The sequence below is a fragment of the Hyperoodon ampullatus genome (genome assembly GCF_949752795.1).
Source record: "Hyperoodon ampullatus genome assembly, chromosome: 15".
Taxonomy (NCBI): domain Eukaryota; kingdom Metazoa; phylum Chordata; class Mammalia; order Artiodactyla; family Ziphiidae; genus Hyperoodon; species Hyperoodon ampullatus.
In genome coordinates, this window is record NC_136928.1 from 45633985 (window position 1) to 45648331 (window position 14347).

The following is a 14347-nucleotide window of genomic DNA, read 5'->3' on the forward strand; positions in this document are numbered from 1 at the left end:
CTCACATTAACAGAATAAGTAACTTGATGTGTATTAATTGACGACTAGGTATATTAGTATTAATTGATGACTAGGTATTTTAGATGGCTAACTGTGATTCCTAGGGATAGAGCACAGTCAAAAACCGAGGCAGAAAATTTACCTCTATTATGTGCCCCCTGATCAGCACAGCAAAGACCTAATCTAACTTTCTAGGCTGCTGCAGAAATACTGCCCCATACATTCTTTGGGTCCCTACTCATTTGGACTATTTTAAATTTGTGGTACCTAAGCACACCTTTCACTTTTCTCCTACCTAACCTGTACTCATCCAGATCTGGTCTGGGATGACTGGGGTGTCTTCCTCACTCACACCCTTTCCACCTCCCACTCCCAGTTCCCTACCTCTGTCTATCAGTACCTTTGTTTGTTAATGTCAAGGACAGCACCTGGCCCTTATTCATCTGTATATACTTCAGTGCCCAATTGTATTATTGAAATGTAGGAAATTAACCCTTTTAAGTTATATTTCATATAGATAGCATTCTTTTTTTTTTTCCTGATTGCTTGCAATTTGCTAAATCAACAAAGTATTTTGTGGCTCTCTTTTCCTTCCTATGTTTTAAATTTGAATTTTCCTGAGGGCAGGAGAAATATCTTACTTATTTCTCCATTCTGCATAACCTAGCACAGTGCCTTACAGGTAGCAGCACTTCACTTGGTACTTAAATGCAACTATTTGGATAAGGAAAGATCATATTCCTTGGCAAATAATCCTCTCTTGAATATGGAAGAAATTAGTTCAGTTCATTAAAAGTGTGAGAAAAATAGAAATTCTATTTTGAAAACCATTGCACTCTTCCAGAGTACCAATGCCTACTGGGGCCTGTGGAGTTAATGCTTCCAAAAAGGAATCCATTTCCTGGTTACTCAGCAGAGATGCAAGGAAAAAATATTTGTGCAATGACAGACAAGTGAAAAAATCCAAAGTAAGTAAGTATAATTCAATTTGAACAGTTATTTGTTTCACACACACACACACACACACACACACACACACAAACGAAGAATTGCCATGAGGTTCTTTAAAAGTATAGATAATTTATTTGCATCTTGGCAAATACGTTTTAGCTGCTGAGAAAAAAATACCCCTACTATAGACAATGTAGGTTTTTGAAAAAGAGCTAAGAATTGTAATGATAATCGAGTGATGTTGAGAAAATGAATACATAATGCACTCAGAAATATTAAAGATGAAGCAAACAAAGCTCTCAGTTGAAGAAGTATGACTTGTTGGCTGTGTCTACATGAAACCAGAAATACCTGTTTGTATATGAAAAAAAAATCAACTAATTAAGTACATTGTTCTCAGGATGCTATAAAACTGGTTTAGTTTTGGTTGAAATGACCTTATTGACATCATGTAAACACAGACTAAATGTCATAAAAACAAATATGAACTAAATTTTTTTCAAGTTAGAAAATACCTGTGAAGGCATACAGTATCAGATGACAATGATTAGGATTCACTGATCAACAAAGTTACAACACAATCATTAGGCAATCAGGGATACATTTAAAATGAACAGATTATGGCAAATGCAAAGCCCAGTAACTGATAGTAAGGATGAACCATTTCACAGAAAGATTGTTACTTAAGGAAAATTTTTAAAAATTATCATGAAGTATTGACTTAAATAAAAATATATGAACAAAATAGTTATTTGATTGCTCTATAAGACTTGAAATTTTTAAAGTTATAACCCATGTATTATTCCTCTGCATAATGGTCAATTATTTAGGGCCCGACAGTGACCCAAATGGATTTTCCAATATTCTACTTCCATATCTTCTCTGGTAGTAGTGCTCTAAGTTGTCTATATCTGATGATCTGAAATGATGTTTACTACTTAATTTTGTAAAGATTAGCAAATAATACCTACAAAATAGTTAGGACTGATTATGTCCTAGTGGATTACCAAAAATTGACAAGTAGAACCCCGAAGTAAATATTACTCATAGATTTTTCTAAATTCTCTCAATTTGTAATTTCATAAAAGCAGCCACAGAGTCTACTGTCATTGCCTCTTCTATTGTATAAGTTGGTTGGTATTAAAAAAAAAAAAAATCCTGGTTACTGACTTTTCAAAAATAATTTTTCTAAGATATAATGAACTATTTTTCTGTTGCTCACCAAAGTGCTAGAGAGTAGGTATAAAATACAGTCAAGGCTCAGAGGCAGAGACCTGAGATCAAGATTTAGATCTGTCTTTTATCAGCTTCATTGACTTTGAGAAAATTAATAACTTATTAACATTCAATTTGGGTTTTTTTTAATATGACTAATAATTCTTACTTTGCAGTGATATTGTAATTAAGATAAGTATAATTATCTAGAATTATACATTATCTAGAGTTGTTCCTGACACATGACAGGTGATTAAAAATGGATTTTTTCAGTAGTATTAATAGATATTTTTTCAAGGAGTGTTGAATGAGTTTTGTCCTGTATGACAACCACTGGTAGAGCTACCTGGGACCTTGCATTTGAAACAATGCTGATACAACATCTGACTCAGAGATTTGTATGGACTCATGAAGGGGTGTGCAACATGCATGCAGCATATATTTTATTTTTCTTGAAAAAGTTGTTTGACTTGCTCAAGGTGCTACAGTACCACCTTCTCTTGGCTTTGGTTTTTGTAGACATTCTAGATGGAATAATATTTTTGTTGAGACAGAGACTATATTAATATAACTAGAAATGATGGACATATAAGAGACAATTGATATTGTACATTTGAAGACAGGTAAGTATATGTGACCATCAGTCAGACCTAGAATAAAACAATGCATCTGCTATAGATGGAGTTATTTAGAGCAAGTGACATTGCTATAAATCTTGGTAAAAGAAAGGTATTTTTATAATTATTATTTCTAAGGTTATCTATTTCAAGAAATATTTGAAGCAATATTTTGATTTAAGTCAAGGAAATTGGTCAGACCCTGAAATGAGTTTACATACTGGTAGTTGTACTCAGATGTGAATAAAAGTAAAATAAATAACATGTTTTTCTTTTACCTTTAGTTTTGCAGTTGGACTAGTTCATTCTTAATATGTAACTTCCTTAGCAGCTGTATGCTAATTTAGAATTTCTTCAACCAAGCATACATTTGATTCATAAAGATGAACTATGTAGTTATATCTTGAATATTCCCTGGTATGTCACATCTCTAGAGGCCTCCAGGATCATACACATAAGCTAAAGGCTCAACAGATTGACTTTTAGGATTTAGTAAAGAGATATTCTTATTATTCTTGAGGAATCTTTAGTTGTTCCTATACTTGAGAAATAAACCAAAATATTTAAAAAGCTATTCCTGTTTTTCTTAGCAGGGTGTCACTCTCTCAAATATTGTGCTTAATTGTAAATATGTGACACACATAAACTTAACCAGAATATGTAGTACTGTGCACCTAAACTCCAATATAAGGTATCCAAACTTACTACCACTGTTTATAAATAAGTGTAAACTTTCAGCTCTCACTCTGGGGCAACAACTTGCAACAGTATGGACAGGTTTCTCTAACTCTAAAGGATTAGCGTGGCCTCTATTAAATTGGAAGTGATAGAATTATGACTATCATGATGGTTTAGAATCTCAGAGATCTCCATTAACAAAACAAATTTACTTTCATACACCAGCTTTTTAATGTGGGACTTTCACCAGGTGCACAGTGGTGGTAAGGACATTGATGCAAGCTGTGAGAGGACTGGAAAATGGAGAGATGTCTCAAAACAGATACGGCTTTCACCAAGTACAAAGCATAATCCTGATGATTGCTGGGAGAAGGAAAGAAGGGCAGAGATAAAATCATAATATGTGTCAGGTCTTCACAGAGTACACTGAAGAAGACTATTATAGATTGTACTTTCTGAGAAACAGAAAGATGAGGATAGGCTGGAAAGCAAAGGAAATTCCCCAGAAAGTCAAATTGGCTGTGAGGTAAAGGGGAAAGGGAGAGACAGAGAGACAGAGAGAGACAGACAGAGAGAAAGGGACAGAGAGAGAGACATAGAAATATCTTTGAGGTTTCAGAAAACTTCTAATTAGGTTGTAAAGCATAAATATTTCTGAAAATATCACCAGTGCTCACAACCCAAGACCTGATAAAGGAAAAGTCCTAATACCACCTTTAAAATATTTGAACCAGAGATGAACTGACTCTACTGAATGGCACAATAAATCCAAGACTGAGCTCAACCGCAGATAAAAGTGACTCAATCGCTTTTATTAGCAGCCTGATAGAGCAAGAGGCATGCTTTTTTCTAGGGGAAAATTTCACCCACTTTACTTTATACTCCTTTTTAAATGTAAAGATGAATTTTGGCAAATATGTATCTTTTGAGATACACAAAGAAGTAGGAAAAAATGACCCATAATCAAAAGCAAAAATAGTCAGTAAAGTCTGATCCATAGATGGCCCACATGTTAGAATTATCAGGAAAAAAAGTATAAAATAACTATGATAAGTATATTGAAATATCTAGTTAACTAATAAATGAACAGATGGATAATTTCAACAGAGAAGAATAAACAATAGAAAATACTTCAATAGAACTATCAGAATTAAAAAACATAATCCCAGAAATTGAGTTCACTTGATGAACTAAACTTCATACTGGACCCAGAAGAAGAAAAGATGTGAACTTTGCAGACAGATTAATACAAATAATCTAAACTAAAACATACATACATACAAAAAAATCATCTAAATCACATGTTCTTATATATGTTTAATGAGGATCCAAGAAAAGGAGAGTAATGCAGAAGACATATTTAAAGATATAATGGCTGAAAAGTTTCCATAATTAAAAAAATTATTAATCCACAAATCCTAAAACTTGAATAACACAGTGCAAGATAAATACAAAGGTCTCACAGGCACATGATAGTCAGAATACTGAAAATCAGAAAAGAATTAAAAAAATTTAAAAGCAGTTAGAGAAAAAAGGGACATTAGACACCCTATCATCATTGTCATCATCATGATGATTATCATCATCATAAGGAGAAGAAGAGAAAAAGAAGAGGAAGGAGGGGGAGGAGGAGGGAGGAGGAGAATTAGAAGAAAATAAAAGGAAGAATTAAAACTGATTTTTCATCAGAAATAATGAAGACCAGAAGACAATGGAATGATTATCTTTAAAGTCATGAAAGAAAAAATAATCCAATCCAGAAGTGTGTATCCAGCAAAAATACTTCTCAAAATTAAGACAAAATACATTATATTTAAAAAAGACAAAGGCAGGACTTCCCTTGTGGAGCAGTGGTTAAGACTCCATGCTCCCATTGCAGGGGGCCTGGGTTCGATTCCTGGTCAGGGAACTAGATCCCACATGCATGCTGAAACTAAGAGTTTGCATGTCACAACTAAGGAGACCATGCGCCAAAACTAAGAAGCCAGAGAGCTGCAACTAAGGAGCCCGCCTGCTGCAACTAAAACCCAGTGCAACCAAATAAATAAATAAATATTAAAAAAAAAAGACAAAGGTTAAATGTTTTTCTCTCTAGGAAACCTTCATTATAAGAAATGCTAAAGAGAGTCCCTTTGGAGGAATGAAGAGTACCAAAGAAGGTAAATATGTGTGGCAGTATAAAATAACTTGAAAAATCTGCTTTATTTCTTTAAAGACTACTGGCAATTTAAAATGGAAATAATAGGGCTTCCCTGGTGGCGCAGTGGTTGAGAATCTGCCTGCCAATGCAGGGGACACGGGTTCGAGCCCTGGTCTGGGAGGATCCCACGTGCTGCGGAGCGACTAGGCCCGTGCGTCACAACTACTGAGCCTGCGCGTCTGGAGCCTGTGCTCCACAACAAGAGAGGCCTCGATAGTGAGAGGCCCGCACACCACGATGAAGAGTGGCCCCCGCTCGCCGCAACTGGAGAGGGCCCTTGCACAGAAACGAAGACCCAAAGCAGCCAAAAATAAATAAATAAATAAATAAATTTTTAAAAATGCTGGTCCCTAGGCCTTGTCCCAGGCCAGTTGAGTCAGAATCTCTCAGGGTGCTCACTGGGCATTGGTACTCAGACAAAACCAACCAACCAACCAAACAAACAAACAAACAAAATAAATAAAATAAAATAAAATGGAAATAATAACATTTTATAAGGTTATTTGCAGAAGTAAAATATATGACAATAAATGGAATAGTATGATTGAAAATTTCTTACATTATGAAGTGATAAAATACTATTTGAAGTTAGACTGTGATAAGCTAAAGATGTATATGGTAATCTTAAGGACAATAATAAAATAACACAGAGACATATTTAAAAGGTCAATACATGAGATAAGGAAAAAACACCTTGATTAATCCAAAAGAAGGCAGGAAATGAGAAAATGAACAACCAAAAACTATGAACAAATAGGAAACAAATAGCAAGATGCAATACTTAAACTCAATAATACCAATAATTACATCAAATAGAGAGATCAAGAATGTTAACCAGGTAAAAAAGCAACACCCACTATATACTATTTATAGGAAATGTTCTTTACATATAAAGATACATGCTGGATTAAGTACAAGCATGGAAAATATCTACCATAAAAATGATAAGAATAAGAAGAAGGTGAGGCTATGTTTATATCAGAGAAAGTAGTCTTCAAGAAAAGGAGTATTGTTGGAGAATGGGAAGGAATATTTCATAAAAAAAAGGTCAATTTCTCAGGAGGTATTATAATCCTAAATGTGTATGCACCTAATAAGAGACTGTAAAAGTACATGTTGGAAAATTTAACAGAATAAAGGGAGGAACAGATAAATTGACAATCCTAGTGGCAGATTATAACACACCTCTTGATTAAGCAGACAAAATCAAGTACATATATAAAAGATTTGAACCACAATATCAAACTTGCTCTAAAAAAATTCATAGAACCCTACAAACTGACAACTATAGAATATACATTCATTTCAAGTACACGTGGAACATTTACCAAGATGAACAAGCTGGACCATTAAAGAAGTCTTAGCACATTTCAAAGGCTTGAAATTAGGCAGAGTATGTTTTCTAATAACCCCATAATAATTAGGAATTACTAAGAATGCTACCTAGAAAATATCAAAATATTTGAAAATTAATAAACACACTTCATTTGTCATGAACTAAGAAAAAATCACAAGGAAAATTAGACAATGTTTTGCACTGAATGAAGATTAAAACACAAAGTATGAAAATTTGTAGGATGATGTTAAAGTAGATGTCAGTCAGGTTGAGCTAGTATAACAAAGTACCATAGAGTAGACTGCTTACAAACAACAAACATTTGTTCCTCACAGTTCTGGAAACAGACAAACCCAAGATCAAGGCTTTGTCTTTTTGCTGTGTCTTGCAGGATCTCTCTGGGGTCTTTTCTGTAAGAATATTAACCCATTTATGAGGGCTCCACACTCATGACCTAATGACTTCCGCAAAGCCCTGCCTCTTATTACCATCACACTGAGGATATTTAGGGTTTCAACAGGTGAATTTTGAAACATTCAGTCTGTAACAGTAGTTTTACAGGGAGAACTATAATTTTAAAAGTCTATGTAAGAAAATAAGAAATCTTTTAAATAAAAAATTCTAAGCTGCTACCTTAAGAAGCTAGAGGGGAAAAAATCACATTAATTCCAAAGTAAACAGAAGGAAAAAATATGTATAAATGTAGAAATCAGTAAAATGGAAAACAGATAAAAAATTGATTAAAAGATCAAAAAAGTTAAATAAAATGGAAAATATTAAGATTGTTATAGCCTTGTGAGATAACTCAAATAATAAAAAGAAAAAGCACAAATAGCAATATCAAGAATAAAAAAGATGACATTATTACAGATTTCACAGACATCAGAAGAAAAAAGATATAAAGGACAACCTATTGCAATATATTGAATACCAAGGAGAAATAGAAAAGTTCCTTGTTAAAGAAACTGGATTTTTAGTAAAATTTTACTACTGAACAAAACAACCCCTCTGGTCCCAGGTGGTGTGGGCAGTCAATTAATTCTATCAAAGATTAAAGAGAGGAAATAACATAGATTTTACACAAATTCTTTCAAGATCTGAAGGAGAAAGAAAAAACATTTTCTGATTCATTTTAAGAGCCACAATGATGCTAATACCAAAACTAGATAATGACATTATAAGAACAAAACAGCAGCAAATAGATCAATATCTCTCATGAACACTGTTACAAAAATTCTGCATAAAATCTTAGTAAATTAAGTCCATCAATATATAAGAAGGATGATACAAGTATACTTTCCCAGGATAGAAAGGTTGGTTTAACATTCAGAAACCAATCATGTAAATCATCTCTTTATAGAATAAAGAGGGAAAATATATGATTAATCAATAAATGCAGAAAAAGGGATAAAATTCAGCACCCATGCATTTCAATGGTCTTTTAACAAAGTATGAATAGACAGTATCTTCTTATATTTTATAAAAAAGCATCTATGAAAAAATATCTATAGATAATATCATACTTAATGTTGAACCATTGTATGCATTCCCTCTAAGATCACATATAGGGCAAGAACAGACTCCAGAAATAAAAATCACATATATACAGTCAATTGATTTTTGACAAAGTGGTCAATACAATTCAATGAGAAAAGCAGTCTTTTCAACAAATGCTATGGGAACAATTGGATATCCATGTGGAGTAAAGTGAACTTTGACTTCTATTTCACTTGATAGGCAAAATTTAATATGAGATGAATAATAGATGAATCATAGCTAAAGTCATAATATTTCTATAAGAAAATGTAGCACAGAGAATTTTTACAACTGTAGCTTAAATGAAGATTTCTTATATAGGGCAAGAAAACCCACTATCCTTAATAGAAGACACAAATAACTTAAAATTCATCAAAATTGAATATATCTCTTCATAAGAAGGCAAAATGACAAAAATAAACAGGCAGCCCACAGACTGGGAGGAAATACTCTATCCTCAGTACATATATCTGACAAAGGCTTTGCATCCAGAATATATAAAAACCTGTATAAATTAAAAATAGAAAAGCAAATAATCCAACTATAATAGGAAAAATATTTGAGCAGACACTTCCCAAATAAATATATAAAAATGACCAATAAACACATGAAAAGACACTGCACATCATTATTCACCAGACAGATGTCAATTCACTAGAAGATAACTGTTCACACCTACACAAATGCTTAAAATAAAGGATTCATATAGTACCAAGTACTGATGAGGATGTGGAGCAACTGGAACTTTCATACTTTGCAGGGAGTGTAAAACAGTGCAGTTGCTCTGGATAAACATATGGTAGTTAGTTATGAAGTTAAGGATAAACCAACTCTATAATCTAGCATTTCACTCCTTTATGTTTAGTCTTCAAAATGAAATTTCCATAAAAAACCTTGTAAATGTATGTTCTTATAAACCTTATCACAATAATTTCAAACTAGGGCTTCCCTGGTGGCGCAGGGGACACGGGTTCGTGCCCCGGTCCGGGAAGATCCCACATGCTGCGGAGTGGCTGGGCCTGTGAGCCATGGCCGCTGAGCCTGCACGTCCGGAGCCTGTGCTCTGCAACGGGAGAGGCCCGCGTACCGCAAAAAAAAAAAAAAAAAAATCTCAGACTGGAAACATGCCAAATGGCCATGAGTGAGAGTATGGTTTAACAAATTGTGGCATGGAGCGTATGCATTTTCTAATTGAAAATCTAAAGATTTTAGTCTTTACTTCTATACAAATGACTGCTAAAATGTGCCTTCAGCATCAGGCCTTATTTTACAATAACTTTCCTGATTTCCTTTTTTTCAGTCATTCAACAATATATTTATTTATTTATTATTTACTACAGGATAGACATTAGTCCTATTACTATATTTGGAAACATGTAAATAAGATTCTTACTTACATGGAGATAATATTAACTGAGGAAGTAGCATTCATAAAACCACAGTAATTTTACATTAATTAAAGTTGTTGTAAATAAAACAAAAAAGAAGAAATATGAGGAAGTATGATGGTGAGAATGGATATGTGGCAAGAGCAGGGATTAATTACCTACATAGGATAGAGGAGGCAAACTCTATGAAGACTGAAATATTTGCCCTGATACCTGGTACAAAGATCTCCTAAAAAACAGGAAGTGAAAATATTCTAATAAGTTAAGAGATAATTCGATCATCAGGGATATCACTGGGGATTATAGTTGACTTTTTTTCCCAAAATAAACCTTAATGTTGTCATTATATAATCTTTTCAATAATAAGGTACTAATTAACTCCAGTCTAAAGAGCATGCAGCACATACATTTTACCCAGTTTCAGTACTGTAGTTTGAGATTATTAGCTAATAAACTTGTAATCAAGTAGGTATCCTAAAAGAATTTGAAAGAATTGGAGTTGTATATTTGATAAATAGCAAATTTTACATATTTAAATAGACAAACTAAAATACTTTCCAAGAGAATCTGAAATAATTTAGTCTTGAGCAGGATAGGTAGTGTCATGTAAACTTGTTTATAGTATTCCTTTTCCCAGAAAAAGAAGTTTCTAGAACTCTAACAACATGATAAAGAAGAAAACCTGTCACAACCCTCCAAAAGAGCAAAGATCTAAATTACTATACATTTTATCTATGACAACATCGTTCTAGAGAAAAACACCAACCCATAGACACAGAACTACTAGTTAAGATTGAAATGACTTTTAAGACTTCCAGATTTTAAAAATCTCGACTAAATAACTCTAATGCCTCCGTAAGTGTAAATATTTAGTCCTGAACATCTATCTCTCTGGGATCATTTTGGCATGCCCTTTGGTTAATTAATTCAGATGGTTCATACTTATATATGGAATTGGGCTACAGAAGACACAGTTCCTTCTGGTCACACTTTGTTTAATTTCACCAATGAGCAGCAACTGTACACCTCATTGTTAGCTTAGACACAAACCATTTTCTTTCCATTCTCTCCTTGTTATTTCCTCACATATTCTGAATTTAGAAATTTTAGTATACCAAGTCCATTTCTGAGGCTTTAGGCAGCAGGCTATTACTGAAAAGCCGTAGAAATCAAATAGCCAATTGCCTTTTTATGCCCGTTTGAATCTGATGCATGTCTTTATTCCTATTCTTAAAAGCCAACCTAAAGATCTCTATGCAAAGTTCCTCCGTAAACATGAGCGACTCCTGAGGCTTTTTTGTTAGTGCTTTGCAAATCAATGTATTGCTTCTGAGTCAAGGAAACCCCTGAATGTAACTATTTTATAAACTTGTAAATTGTAGAAGGAGGGCTTAGAATCCCTTTCTCCTGCTCTGAAATCATGTTGTGGGTTATATGTGTTATGAAGCATTGAAGTTATGAGATATCAAACCTCCAGTGACTTTTTCATCTTTTAATCAGATTGCTTAGTAATTACAGAATAGGTGTATTTTCAGATTTACTTATCTTTTTATTGCAATTGTGTACTTCAGGAATAACATCATTTTTATCCTATTTTAGTAAAATTTTATAAAACTAAATTAAATACTGCCATTTACACTAGTGGAGTCATTCAGAATTACACTTGTTTATTTACTTTTATCAGAAAACCTCTAAAAAATTTACTGTCTCAAAGATCAATATGCTTCCAGTAGGGCTCCAACCAAATTATTTATCCATTCTGTTGGTGAGTTAATAAAGAATATGAATGAAAAAAAGAGCTTTGTGGCCTCAGGCAGACTAGAAAAAACTAAATCAAATTCCCAAAGGATCTGTGGAGAGCAAAGAATATTTTCCCAAGGTGTATTGTGAATGTGACATGATCTGATCCTCTATCCCACATTCCATTCCCTTGACTCTTGTGGAGAAAAACCACATATAGCACTATGCTTTCTGAAGATCAGAATAAAAACGATAAAAACAACAAAAAAAGTCAGCCAAAGCATGCAGAAAAAAATAAGTCATCTACATTTAAATTTTAAAAGAATGACAGGGCTTCCCTGGTGGCACAGTGGTTGAGAGTCCGCCTGCAGATGCAGGGGACACGGGTTCGTGCCCCGGTCGGGGAAGATCTCACATGCCGCGGAGCGGCTGGGCCCGTGAGCCATGGCCGCTGAGCCTGCGCGTCTGGAGCCTGTGCTCCGCAACGGGAGAGGCCACAGCCGTGAGAGGCCCGCGTACCGCCAAAAAAAAAAAAAAAAGAATGAAAGGTAGCATGAACACATAGTCCAATGCAAAACACAGAAAAAAGTAAAGATGCTAATCATGTAAATACATCCATTTCCCTTTATTTTTCATTTAATTTGTTCAAAGTAGTGTTTTTGGTCTCATTTCTTAATGTGCCTTTTCTAAATTTCCAGTTTTCTTAACTTCAAGTTATATATGCCTCCCTTGACTTATTTTCCACTGTCCCTCAACATGCACACATGCATGCAGAAACACGCACATGGAGTCTTCTCCAGCTAGGCTGTTGTCTTCACCCTCTCCAAAAGGTTTGTACTCTAGCTACATTCTTTTGCACTGTGTCTTCTAATTCTCCAAATACTATTGTTCCTTGGAGACTTCACTAAGGTTCTCATACAGTATAAAACTCTCCAACTCTCTACTTTTTTAAGAATCTTTTGTTAGCATTTTCTAAAGTTGGTTGTCAGGCTGCTTGAAACCTACTGTCAAGAAGAGGTGACTGAGAAGATGAAATTGGGTGAGTAGTCCCAGGAACACTGGTGAAGCCAGAACTGGGAGTCAGAAAGCCAAAAGAGATTAGACAAACAAGTGTCTAAACCAGCCACAGAAGTATGGGAAACCCCCCCACAAAGGAACCCAGCAAAGTGCAGCTACACCGCTTGTTTTGGTGCTTCTTGCTGTTGTTTTCAGTTTCCATGTTCAGATGTTTCAGCCCCCCAGAGCGTGAAAAGTGCTGAAAAACTCATGTTATATTACTCCAACCTTCACTAGTCTCTTTTTCCCCTTAACACTCTTAGAAATCACTGCATGGTTAGAATAGAAAATTGTGTATGTTTTAAATAATATAATTACATATTAAAAATATTATATCTGTATAAGACTTTAGAGATAATATATTGCAGGACTTTTCAACTTTTTTTTTTGTTTTGGACTGCTTTGGAAGTCTGGTGAACCCTGTGGACCATTTTCGAAAATAATTTTTTTACATGCATAAAGTATAACACATGGGGTTACAAATAAAACAACAGTATTGAAATACAACTGTTAAAATATTTTGAATACACCTAATTTGTGATATAGTAATATATGTTTTATGCATTAACATACCATATAAAGAGAATGGAATAACATTATCTTGAAATATTTTCAGGTATCTGCAATATCTATAATATGATATGAAAATATCTGTGACTGATTCTGAAGCAGGAGATAGATGGGCCCCAGGCTGAGCAGCCAGAGTTTGTCCCCTGTGGACAGATACTCCAAAATAGCAGGAGGGAGGAGGAACTAAGCCCTGCCTAGATAAGAGACCACATATTTCTCATTCTCGAGGTCAAGAAGACCTTCCCAACTACACATGTGCAGAAAGGCTCCTTGGAGGTTAAAGGGAGGGGACATCACCTCATAGTAAGTGATGTCAACCTACCCATAGGCCTCTTCGATAGAATCCATCTTGGCTAAGAGATGAGCACGCACACATGTGAGATAAACTTGAGATAAACCAAATACGAACTCAAAACCAGGCAAAGCAAGATGATTGGCCAAAGGAAACCTGGAAGAAATGCCCCAATAAGTGATTCAAACTACCACAAGGGAGAGACTCTCTCTCTGAGTCCGCCGTGTGTCTATCCACACGTGCTCTTCTTCCTCCTAATAAACACTTTACTTGTTTCACTACTTTCCATCTCTATGTGGAAATTCATTTCTACACAGCTGATGGGCTAGGGCCTTGTCACGTGCCACTGGTCCCTGGTGGTCTAGTGGCTAGGATTCAGCACTCTAACTACCAAGGCCTGACTTCAATCTCTGGCTGGGAACCGAAATCCTGCTTTAAGCCACTGCAGGGTGAGGCCATCCGAGATCAATTCCTCATCGTGTCAGATTCAGAGGTGCCACTAATAATTCTATGATTATCTGTCTACACTGGTAATGGAAGGACATACAAGATTTCTATTAGGAGCTGGTGAATAAGATTTTTTTCTCCCACTCAAATTCGCAGGCCCTCTGAATTCTATTCACAGACCCCCCTGAGAGTTGGTGGATCCCAGATTTAGCACCCCAATCTAGAGATAGTTTTCTTTTACGTGTGGAGAAATGATGGAGGGGGAACAGCAGCTTGCCCAACATCATAAATATTAGTGCAAAGCACTGGAATTAACAGAAA